Source organism: Vulpes lagopus, chromosome 12 (assembly GCF_018345385.1).
Source record: "Vulpes lagopus strain Blue_001 chromosome 12, ASM1834538v1, whole genome shotgun sequence".
NCBI lineage: Eukaryota > Metazoa > Chordata > Mammalia > Carnivora > Canidae > Vulpes > Vulpes lagopus.
In genome coordinates this window covers 71,718,942-71,731,656 of record NC_054835.1, presented here as the reverse complement: position 1 = coordinate 71,731,656, position 12,715 = coordinate 71,718,942, and the positions used below count along the sequence as shown (strand labels likewise).

General features: G+C 38.3%; 1 pseudogene; it reads left to right on the top strand.

Moving 5' to 3' along the window:
* The first annotated feature begins 570 nt into the window (after positions 1-570).
* LOC121474057 lies at positions 571-12,414 on the top strand (annotated as a pseudogene).
* Positions 12,415-12,715: the final 301 nt, after the last annotated feature.

The window sequence follows — 12,715 nt, the reverse complement described above, 5'->3', positions numbered from 1 at the left end:
GTCCGGTGAATATCCTTATGATCATTACTTCAAATTTATTATATGCCATGTTGCTTGCATCTGTTCTGTTTAGATCTCTGGCCATGGCCTTGTCCTGTTCTTTCATTTGGATAAATTTCTGGTTTCTCACTTTGTCTGCCTCTCTATGTATGTTTCTATATGTAAAGAAAGTCAGCTATATCTTCTGCTCTTGAAAGTAGTTACTTTATAAAGAAGAGGTCCTGGAGTGCCCTGGAGTTCAGTGTCCCCTATTCACCAAAAGCTGGCACTTCAAGAGAGTATCCTATGTGTGTTTTTATGCTATGCTGTTGTATCTGAATCACTTTTCCTTTCAGTACCCTCTGACTGCCTAGTGTGGGCTGTGCTTGTTCTCTGTGCTGTTAGTGGGATCTAAACAGACCAGTTCTAGCATGCCCACTGGAAATTTGGGAGTGGGGCTGCAGTGTTAACAAAATTTGCACTGTGCCACTAATCCTATGCTAGATCCCAAAAGGCACTGCAGAGGCTGGAGGCTATGTACCAGAGTACCCAGGAGGCAAGGCTGAATGTGGCATGCAGTGATATCTGGGCATGGCCAGGCCCATTGCATTAAGAATAGGTGTGGCATGGTGGCTGGACACTGCACACAGTGCAGGACAGCAACAGTGTACCGAGTGGTTGGGTGAGGTGTGGGGAGGGCACACATGCAGCTTTAACAAAATTTGCCTTAACCCCAGGGCCTGGGGTAGCAGGCTTAAAGTCCGTGAATCCTTAGGAGAACTTAGCATAGCACACCACTAGCAGATTAGGTAGCAAGTATCTGTGCAGCTCCACCTCCTGGAGATGGCTCTATGTTTATGCTGGGGGTATGGGAGAAGAAAATGGCACCTGTCCCTCATTTTCAGAGAAGTCCCCTAACAGACTCAGAAATCAGTATAAACAGATATGTCTCCTGTTTGGCCCCTGTGTTGTGTGAACTGCTCTTTTTATGTTGCCTCTCCACTCTTCTATGCCAGTCTTTTCTGTTGTCTTTTTAAGAACAGCAAGTTGGCTATCACTTGCCTTCTAGGCTATCCCAGTGCTAAGTCAGTTGACTTTTAAAGCTCCAGGCTCCAAGTCCCACTGGTTTTACAAACTCACAAAATTAAACCCCTCTGGTTTTTAAAGCCAAATGTTATGGGAATTAATTTTCCCTGTGTAAGCTCCCTGGTGTGAGAGCCAATTTCTCAGCCTTGTCTGTGTACACACAACTCCCTCCCTCCTGTGGGCAGGCACCCTGCCCTCTACCTTTCTGACTTTCCTAAACTTTCAGACACAGCTTCTTTTCTATATTTATGTTCTGTCAGTCTGAATTGCTTTCCAGTTCATTGACTTGGAGGTGGATGATATTTAGTTGTAAACATGGGATGAGGTGAGTTCAGGGTCCTCCTACTCTGCCATCTTGCCAAGCCCCCCATCTTACCTATATTTTTTAAGGCCTCTTTTACCCTTTTAAGTTGTTAACCACCTTTTGCTAGTTTAATAATTCTTTATTTTTTTTAAGATTTTATTTATTTATTCATGACAGACACAGAGAGAAAGAGGCAGAGACACAGGCAGAGGGAGAAGCAGGCTCCATGCAGGGAACCCGACGTGGGACTCGATCCCGGCTCTCCAGGATCACGCCCCGGGCCAAAAGTGGCCCTAAACCACTGAGCCACTGGGGCTGCCCTAATAATTATTTAGATTAAATTACTGGTGTGATTTCTATTTCCCGATTGGACCATGATTAATTCACTGACACAGAGAGTTTCTGAAAAACTAAATTGACGTACTCCATGTAATAATGCAAATAATATCAATGCCTGACATTAAGTATTAATTAATCCAGTTGTTATTCACTATGATGATATCTCTACAAAACCATGGGTGAAAACCCTTAAATAAGGGTTTACCTATAAAAGTACATCACAGTAACAAAATATAGGAAATATAGGAAAATATATGGCTTACTTTCAATTCTACCACTTTCCCTAAAAATGAACTCAGAAGAATGTCTGACCTTTGAACAGGAACGTTGGCAGAATGCTATAGTGAAAGTAGAATTGTATATGGAGTCACACGATTCAGATCTGAAATTAGAAAACCTGAAATCCAGCATTTTGATGTCCCTGGCTCTGGTTTCCTTTTTCAACATTCCCCTGGCTATTCTGGGTCTTTTCTGATTCCACACAAATCTTAAGATTATTTGTTCCAACTCTGTGAAGGAAGTCCATGGTATTTTGATAGGGATTGCTCTTAACATGTAAATTGCCTTGGGTAGCATAGACATTTTCACAATATTAATTCTTCCAATCCATGAGCATGGAATATTTTTCCATCTCTTTGTGTCTTCCTCAATTTCTTTCAGAAGTGTTTTGTAGTTTTTAGGGTATAGATCCTTTACCTCTTTGGTTAGGTTTATTCCTAGGTATCTTATGCTTTTGGGTGCAACTGTAAATGGGATTGACCCCTTAATTTCTCTTTCTTTAGTCTCATTGTTAGTGTATACAAATGCCATTGATTTCTGGGCATTGATTTTGTATCCTGCCACATTGCCAAATTGTTATATGAGTTCTAGCAATCTTGGGGTGGAGTCTTTTGGGTTTTCTATGTACAATATCATGTCATCTATGAAGAGGGAGAGTTTGGCTTCTTTCAAGACAGTGTGGTACTGGCACAAAAACAGATACATAGATCAACAGAACAGAATAGAGAACCCAGAAACTAATATTTGACAAAGCAGGAAAGACTATCCACTGGTAAAAAGACAGTCTCTTCAATAAATGGTGCTGGGAAAATTGGACAGCCATGTGCAAAAGAATGAAACTAGACCATTCTCTTACACGATACACAAAGATAAACTCAAAATAGATGAAAGATCTAAATGTGAGACAAGAATCCATCAAAATCCTAGAGGAGAACATAGGCAACACCTTTTTTGAACTTGGCCACCACAACTTCTTGCAAGACACATCTATGAAGGCAAGGGAAACAAAAGCAAAAATGAACTATTGGAATTTAATCAAGATAAAAAGCTTCCGCACAGCAAAAGAAACAGTCAACAAAACTACTAAAAGACAAACCTACAGAATAAGAGGAGATATTTGCAAATGACATATCAGATAAAGAGCTAGTATCCAAGCTCTATAAATAACTTATTAAACTCAACAGCAAAGAAACAATCTAATCATGAAATGGGCAAAAGACATGAACAGAAATTTCACCAAAGAAGACATAGACATGGCCAACAAGCACATGAGAATATGCTCCGCACCACTTGCCATCAGGGAAATACAAATCAAAACCACAATGAGATACCACCTCACACAAGTGAGAATGGGGAAAATTAACAAGACAGCAAACAACAAATGGTGGAGAGGATGTGGAGAAAGGGAAACCCTCTTGCACTGTTGGTGGGAATGTGAACTGGAATAGTCCCTCTGGAAAACTGTGTGGAGGTTCCTCAAAGAGTTAAAAATAGAACTACCCTGTGACCCAGCAATTGCACTGCTGGGGATTTATCCCAAAGATACAGATGCAGTGAAATGGCAGGACATCTGCACCCCAATGTTTATAACAGCAATGTCCACAATAGCCAAACTGTGGAAGGAGCCTTGGTGTCCATCGAAAGACGAATGGATAAAGAAGATATGGTCTTTGTATACAATGGAATATTACTCAGCCATTAAAAATGACGAATACCCACCATTTACTTCGATGTGGATGGAACTGGAGGGTATTATGCTGAATGAAATAAATCAATCAGAGAAGGACAAACATTATATGGTCTCATTCATTTGGGGAACATAAAAATTAGTGAAAGGGAATAAAGGGGAAAGGAAAGAAAATGAGTGGGAAATATCAAAGAGGGAGACAGAACATGAGAGACTCCTAACTCTGGGAAACAAACAAGGGGTAGTGGAAAGGGAGGTGGGCGGGGGGATGGGGTGACTGGGTGATGGGCACTGGGGCGGGCACTTGATGGGATGAGCACTAGGTGTTATGCTATATGTTGGCAAATCAAACTCCAATAAAAAAAAATATGGGGAAAAAAAGAAATTAGATAACCATTTCTATTGAACTATGACCAAAACAAATTTACCCATCACATCCCTGTTTTTTCCCTGTATGATGTGGTGATAAACATACCTATCTCAGGGTTTTCTAAGGCTTCAATGACAAAAATATATGAAAAGACATTATATTTTACTAGTGCTATTATTAAAGGTATCTGTTGCTGCCTTTATGCCTATAGTGTTGCCAAAGTCTTTGACAATGGTATTAAATATTTATTATTATTCTATAACTACCAGTCAATAGCCTACTGTGTGCCAGGTCTTTATGAATTATTTCATTAACTATCACAGCCCTACTGTACTAAAGTATCTTTGGTATCATCCTTCATGCCTATTAACCTCACACCTCACATTCAATCCAACAGTGAATCTAAAATCTACGGTAATAATACAGTCAGACTCTGTCCACTTCTTAGGACCTCCACTCTACCATCCTAGCCTAAGAGACTGCCTTACACTCCCTGGATTCCACAATTGCTTCCTAATTGGCTTTTCAGCTTCTGCCATTCCTCCACCTGCCACTAGCATGCACTCCACCCATTCTATACTCAAAACAATATCCATAAGATCCTTTAAAAATTTAAATGATGTCATGTCACTTTTCTACTCATAACTCTTCAATGGCCTGCCATCCTGTAAACTTAGAATAAAGCAAAACCCCTATAATGTCTTACTGACCTTTCACAATATACTAACAATGTTACTTTTCTGACTTTATCACTTATTCTCCATTTGTTCCCCATAGTCCATTCATGCTGGACTCTTTCCTGTTCATAGAACATGCCAGGCAGAGCCCTGCCTCAGACCTTTGCATCTATCTGCTCTTACATTAGCCAAGAACACTCTTCTCCCAGATGACCTTCCATCTTGCCCACTTGCCTCTTTCGGGTCTCTGTTTAAAGGCTGCTTTCTCAGCAGCCCATCCTGACTTCAGTTGTAGTTATTCAGCACCCCCAGTGCAATACTTTCTCTCTCCTTTTCTCTATTTTACTCCATATTAAATGTCACTATCTGACAGCTATGTCAGATACAATATACTTATAGTACACTTACAAGTTAGGATTCCTTATTTTGCAAATAATAAAAGCACAGTTCAAATTGGATTAAACAAAGGGGAATCTGTTTATCAAGTAACTAGAAATTCTAGAGGTAGGACAAGCTTTGGAAGTATATGATCAAGCTCAGTCTTTATTTCCTATCATTCGCTTTCTACTTCTGTGTACATGCTTTATCTTCCAGTAAAAAAGTTGCTACAGAATTTTAGACTTTTCACCTGTATACAATACTAACCTGGATGTATCTTATGCAAATGAGTTGCACATCACTCTGATAGGACCAACCTTAACCAATCACAGAGGCCAGTACAATGCCATGCACTGATCGACTTTGGCTCATGTCATTGCTCATCCCTGAACCATCTTTGTGGCAAGGGATACTATGTAAAATACAGGCTAAACACAGAGCTGGGGATGATGTTAAGCCTACTCCCAGGGAGCAGGATAAGTGCTGGAAAAGCAAGTATAATATCCGTAACAGCACTATACTGTGTTCAGTACCTAATTAGAGAAAACTGCATCTCAAAGATCAAGTGACACAGCCAGTAAGCGGTAGAGCCTGTACTCTAAGCCAACACTGCCAGTTAAACTACATTTCAGTGATCACACATCAACATTAACTCCTCATAATCCCTGATATTTTCTCCCTATTAAAGAGGACATGTGCTTAAATGAGTTGATCAAAAGCAAATGTTCAGGCAATTGGATAAACATTAAGGGTATTCATAAGGAATAGAAAGATTTCTTCCCTCCTCACACTTTTTACCACTTTCTCTCATTCTCAGTGGAAAAGAGTGTAGTGTGTTTTCTGGCATAGTAACACTTCAAGGTCATGCTATGAAATAGAGTACAATTTAGTAAGAGCAAAGTTGATTTTCCTCATACATTCACCATTCTGATTAACTTCAAAAAGCTTTAAATCTGCTAGGTGAGATTTATTCTTGTCCTCCCAGAATTATCTTGAGATCTTCTCAGACTCCTCTGAGGAAGTCAAGACCTAGAAATGAAAAGAGAAAGGCAGAAAACAGTGGAGGCAACCAATGTGAGGTGAATATCTCTTGCATCGAAGTCTGCTTTTGTATGAACTGATGGGAACCTCAATGCAGCATCCTCAGAATTCTATTTGTGTTCCTGACCCATTGGTATTAATTGTTTTCCTTCTGGTACCTGCACTCCCTTTCAGCATCATAGAGACATAATGAGCCAATGCTTGCCACTCAGGCCACCTAAAATTCTTTCTTAAACAGCATCATAAACGAGGTATATTTGTTTACCTGGAATTTTTTTCCTTAGGTTTTTCTTGAAGGCAAACAACCAGAACCACAAGCAGTTTTACAAAAGAAAAGCAGTTTTCCTTCCAGTTTTATTTTTATAGACTGCTTGTTTTTAGGGCCAGCGAATTCAGCAGGTTGAGATACTCAGGGTGGATGGCAGTCACAATCATTATCCAAAGGCAAAACTGGTATCTCAGAACCTATCAGGCTGTAGCTATAGTTTATTTTTTCAAATGATAGTACCCTATTCAGACATATATATACAAGGATTATCTGCTACTTCTATGCTGATTAATACAGCTTTAAAAGGACTTTTTTTAGTTTTCTCTGACAATCTTAGAATTTATCCACCTAACGAACCTAATGTCAGGTGCAAAACCCAGAGGTTGAACCCTGAACTCCCTTCCCTGGAATCATATGATTTTCACATCTGCATTAAAAGTGGATCTGTTTTTAAGCAGAGTAAGCATTGAAAGGGAAATGCATTTTGTGTTTGATGTTTCAAAGTATAGTCAAGAGAAGGGCACACTTACTTCAAGTGAGTTTAGGTTTATAGTATCTTTCTAGATCAATTATTGAAGGAATCATTCATAAAGTGAAATTTTAAGAGCTGCTTAAAGAAAATGAAGGCAAGTATTAAGAAGTAGGTGAACTAAAATTTATGCCAGTATCATATTACTTACTTAGATGTGTTAACTTACTTAATTTAACAAAAATATTATGAAGTAAATATATCCCCCAAAAGAGAAATCTTTGGGTTATGAAGGACAAATGTGCTACCCAAATAATAGAGATAAATTCTAACCGAGTTTCAACGGGACTTAAAAGCCAGTGAGTACTGATAAGTATTTCCCAAAGTATGTTTCAAAGAACAATAGTGCCACAGAAAGTTGAAAACCAATACTTTCAAATCTGAGCAAATGTGTTAAACAAAGTTAGTTATTCTTTTAATTGCAAGATGAGACATTCATATACTAATTGTGGTGTGTATCTTTAAGACAAGATACAGTTGTACAGCATTTCCAGAATTCATTTGACCATTGAAACCCCTTGCACAAGCATCTTGGGATACTAGTATGTGTTCCATGGAATATTTTTTTGAGACACAGTCTGACTCTCTGCACTAGCACTCACAAATAGAATCAATATTAACATTAGAAGCTCAGATGAGTTTTTATGCTTAGAAGTTTTCATTAAGCTTTGCATATATATAGATCAATGAGGATCAAGTGCATCAATAGAAAATATGCTAGCCCACGTTCTTGCTGTCTATCACACAGTATAGTGGACCATTTTAAGCCAAATAGACAAAATGGTTCACTTGCCAAAATAAATAAGAACATGCACCAAAGGCCCATGGTATAGCAAAGTGAAATAAAATTCTTGCCAACTCAACCTTTGCAAAGAAGAAAAAGAGAAGGAAAATATGATGATGGTAAATAGCTCTATCAAAGAGCTTTTAGGAAAGGGATTTAATAAATTTTCTATTGTAAATAATGTACAATAAAGTAGGCTATTTGATCTTTTCCAATGATTTTAACTGAAGAAATGTAATCCTAGGGGACAGTGTTGACAGATAATTGTCCATCAAGATCTTGGTAGTCATTATATTCACCAATGTGTGCTTGAGGTCTGAATAGAACATGACTTACACAAAGCAAACCCCACAGCATCCTTTCCTGAATCAAAAGCTAGCTAGGTTTTAAAACTGAATTGCCAGAAGGTACAATGATAATCATTTCAATTTTGAGATATGGGGATAGTTTACAATTCAAGCAAGTGGTTTTATATACATACACATATGTGCATGTGTGTTTACATATAGGTTTATATACATATAAATGTTGTGCGCATGCACACATATTCTGATTTCTTTCTCTCCCTTCTTCCTTTTACCCTGAAATTCCTATAAGACCTCAAGCTGGCCCTTACTAATGGAAGCTGATGTTTTCAATTGTCCATAAATTTCTCATCTTGAATGAGGTTATTCTGAATTATTTCTCATAGGCTGTGCACTACAGTTGAGCTTTACAGACTTGGATTTGATTCCAAGTCACAACACACAATAGTTCTGAGAACCTCATTCAAGTTATTTAACTTTTTAAGATTCAGTTTCTTCTTCTGTAAAATAGACTTGCTCTGAATATCAAATTATATGTTATTGCAAAGTATGCAGCAGAGTTTGAGCATATAAGAAATGGTAGCTATTATTAAGTTCTGATGTTGTGAACATGAAACCCATCTAACATTGACAAAGGAAATCTACAGTACTGTACTATTCTTCTCAAACGTTTCCACAGAGGTATCTTTAACAACAAAGAACAGTAACTTATGTCCCACCATTTACATTCCCAAGGCATTTGAGTTCTTAGGCCCAACACAGAAAAATGAAGACATTTCTTTAGTGTGTTTTCGTCTTCTAAAACTATGTAAATTTTGTTTTATATTCAATAATATCTCCTTGTTTAATTTAATATAAAAATACTTTCAAATCACTTACCACTAAGGAAAATTAATGGTTGTAGAAGACACCAAGCAGCCAATAACAAAGTTTGAGAAGTTTAAAGAGCCTGTATTAGGTCATACAATCAGTCTGTAGTTAATTCCCCTTCACTGTAAGCCTAGAATATTATGGCTTGGCTGTGTTCTACGATTTCGTAACTAAATATTTATTGAATGCTGCCATGACTGTGCTCAGAGAATCTGGGTAAGCCTAGCAAAAGCCTTTCTCATTAAGGGTTTTAATGAGAAGGGTGGTGTGTTGAAACAGCATCATAATAAGTAGAATAAAAATCATAGTCAAGAGGAAAAAGAACAGTTATGCAAGAACCTTGAGTCAAGTAGAAAATAATGAGGTCAAAAGAGAAGTTAAGCATCAAGAAATGGATCACGGCAAGCAAACTGGGAAGGAGGTTACAAATGATAGGTTTTCATATTGACTATGTAGTATGGGAACAAGTAAACTAGGGCAATGCTTATCATGAACATATGATTATGCAAGGTGCCAGAATCTATGCAAGCCAAAAAGGCAAGGTCTTTATCCCTTAAAAATCTAACAATTTTAAATGAGACAATAAAGACAAACATAAATATTTTATCTTTTCTCTGTTTTAGAATACAATATTAAAATAGCTACCACCTACTGAACTAGTACCAGGCATCAGGCCCTTTTCTAAACATTTCATAAGCATTAACTCAGTTAATCCTTACCAAAAGTGGATATAATTAATTATCTCATTTTACTGATCTAGAAATAAGCTTAAAGAGGTTAAATAACTTGCCCAAGATAGTATATCTAATAAGTAGAAGAGTCAAGCTCAGGTAATCTAGTTCAGTATCCTTATACTTCACCACCAAAACATCATGCAATTAGAAAGTGGAATACAAACTAATAAAGAAAAAAAAATGAGGTCTCAGGGATTGGAGGCTGAAATATCCTAGATAAGAATGGTATATTTGTCAGAGACTTTCAGTGCAAGGGGAGGAACACAACTAAAAATAGTTTAAGCACAAAAGGATGAATTAATCCATGAAACTAATTAATTCAGAGGTTGCTAGGTTCAGACAAAATTGGATCAAGTAATGCAAATTATATTATTACTTCACTCTCTCTTACTTGCCCCATCTCTCAGGTTTGATTTTCTCTGTGTATTATTCTAATTCTATCATGTTACAAATTTACCCATGGATTTCTTCAATGCATCCAAGGAAGTTGGCCCATCAAAAAGCCCATCAGGAGCAGCCCGGGTGGCCCAGCGGTTTAGTATCGCCTTCCACCCAGGGCCTGATCCTGGAGACCTAGGATCGAGTCCCACATCAGGCTCCCTGCATGGAGCCTGCTTCTCCCTCTACCTGTGTCTCTGCCTGCCTGTGTCTCTGCCTCTCTCTCTCTCTCTCTCTCTCTCTCTCTCTCTCTCTCATGAATAAATAAATAAAATCTTTAAAAAAAAAAAAAGCCCATCAAAGTCTATAGTGCCCCATCCCAAAAACCCATAGAAAAAAGAATGTCTGTCTCCAACACCCATATGTACATCCCAGGGAAGGATTATGATTGACTCTGCTTAGATCCCCCAAACAAATTATTCTGGCCAAAAAAAAAAAAAAAAAATGGAGAATTAAGCTGGGTCAGGCCTAAGAGACAATGGATATCCAGACGTGAGCATTTTTTTTATAATAGGGGAAAGGAGCAGAGGGATAAGAGAAAAAGTGTTCTGTTAGCTAGAAACAATAGCTAGTAATAAAGTCCATTACAAATGGCATATAGAATTTGCTTGTCTTGAGTCATGGGACAAAATGGCAGACCTAGTAGTTTGGCTGGGCTGAGACAGGCAATTGACTTTCAAACTAGCCCAAATAACAATCACAGTGATTTCAAGAGTAAGCAATTGTATACCACTTTACCGTTGAAAAGCATTTTCCACACATTACTTCCTTTGAAAAAAATGATCCACTTTCCTTTCACTTTTGTCAGAGATGGGTTCTCATTTGCTGTCATCTCTTCAGAGATTTACTCTAAGAAATATTGATTAAAATGTCTAATGTTTTACTTCTCCAAAACTAGCTTTATAGGATATGGATGATATAAACACTTCAGAAGCTACACTGTTTAGCTTTGATCTCAGCAACTGTCCTTTTAACACGATGCTATGTACCTCGCACATCTGAAGCTACTCTCACCAAGCCATTAGTCAACATTTAAGAATCTACTGGGCAATGCCCTCTTGATAAAGCTAAAGTAAAATTTTTTAATGTTCCAAATAGGACCCATTAGTCTCGGCATATAAACTCACGCATGCTATAAATGTAAGGTTGAGAGTATAAAAAGAGTGCTGACGTCAAAACTATTTTAAATTTATAATGTTTACATGAAGTATCTCAACATGGAAAATTAAAGTAAACTACAGGCATAGATACCAGGAAAATGTTCAGCATGCTTTGGGTAGTTAACACAGATTAACAACACGAGTAAAATGATATATTTACTCAGCATGGATGAGGACTGCTTCTTTCCTCAAGTCCACATTGGCTACTTGGCTGCTCTGGCTCATGCAGAGCTGGCACCTCTGCACCACCCCTGTCACCTCTTGGTAGTTGGAAATTAAGCTGTTGTCATTTCTGGAAGGAAATTTGCCAGCAGATCAAGCAGGAAGTGCAGTAGGAGGTGGAAGAATGGGTGACATTGGGCAACAAAGGGGCCACACCTGAGCATGGTTCTGGTTGGTGAGTCCTGCAAGTCACTCCTAGGACCTCAACAAAACCAAGGTACCTGCAGAGGTGGGAATCAAAAATGAGACAATTATGAAACCAGCATCAATTTCAGAGGAAGAACTGTTTAATTTAATCAATAGTCTAAATAATGATAACGTAGATGGCCTCCTTGTTCAGCTGCCTCTTCCAGAGCACACTGAGGAGAGAAAGATCTGCAATGCTGTTTCTCCAGACAAGGTTATTGATGGCTTTCATATAATTAATATAGGAGGAATGTGTTTGGATCAGTATTCCATGTTATTGGCTACCCCATGCAATGTCTGGGAAATAATTAAATGAACTAGCATCCCAACTCTAGGGAAGAACATGATTGTAGCTGGAGGTCAAATGTTGGAATGCCCATTGCAATCCTATCACACACAGATGGGGTGCATGGATACCCTGGAGGCAATGCCATTGTTCTATATCTCATCAATACACTCCCAAAGAACTGAAAAAACATACAATTCTTACAGACATTATGGTCTCTGTTGCAGACAGTCCAAATATGATCACAGAAGATATGATCAAGGAGGGAGCAGCAGTCATCCATGTGGGAATAAATAGAGTTCAAGATCCCCTAATGGCTAAATCCAATCAGTTGGAAATGTGGATTGTGAGTCAGAAGGAAAACCAGTTACATCACTCCAATCCCTGGGGGTGTTGTTCCCATGGCAGTGGTGATGCTAATGAAGAATAATTATTGCTGCAAAAAAGGCACCGAGGCTTGAAGAGTGGGAAATACTGAAGCCTAAGGAGTAGCAACTAATTAACTGTTGTGTCTTCCATCATGGACAACATGCCAAGCGAGTTTAAGAGGCAAACAGGCCAATAGAAATGCAATGTTTTTTCATTTATTTTACTGAAATGATTTAAAATGATGTTTTATATTTACCAGAAGCTTAAGCAGGTGGGTGTTTGTGCACATAGCTCTGCAGTACTTCACCATGGAGCACACTGGTATCATGATGGGTGATGTAACCCAGTCAAGAGAAGCTACTACCCTACTGATAAACATGGAGGACATTGTCACATTGAAAATGGATGCCGACCTTCGTCAAGT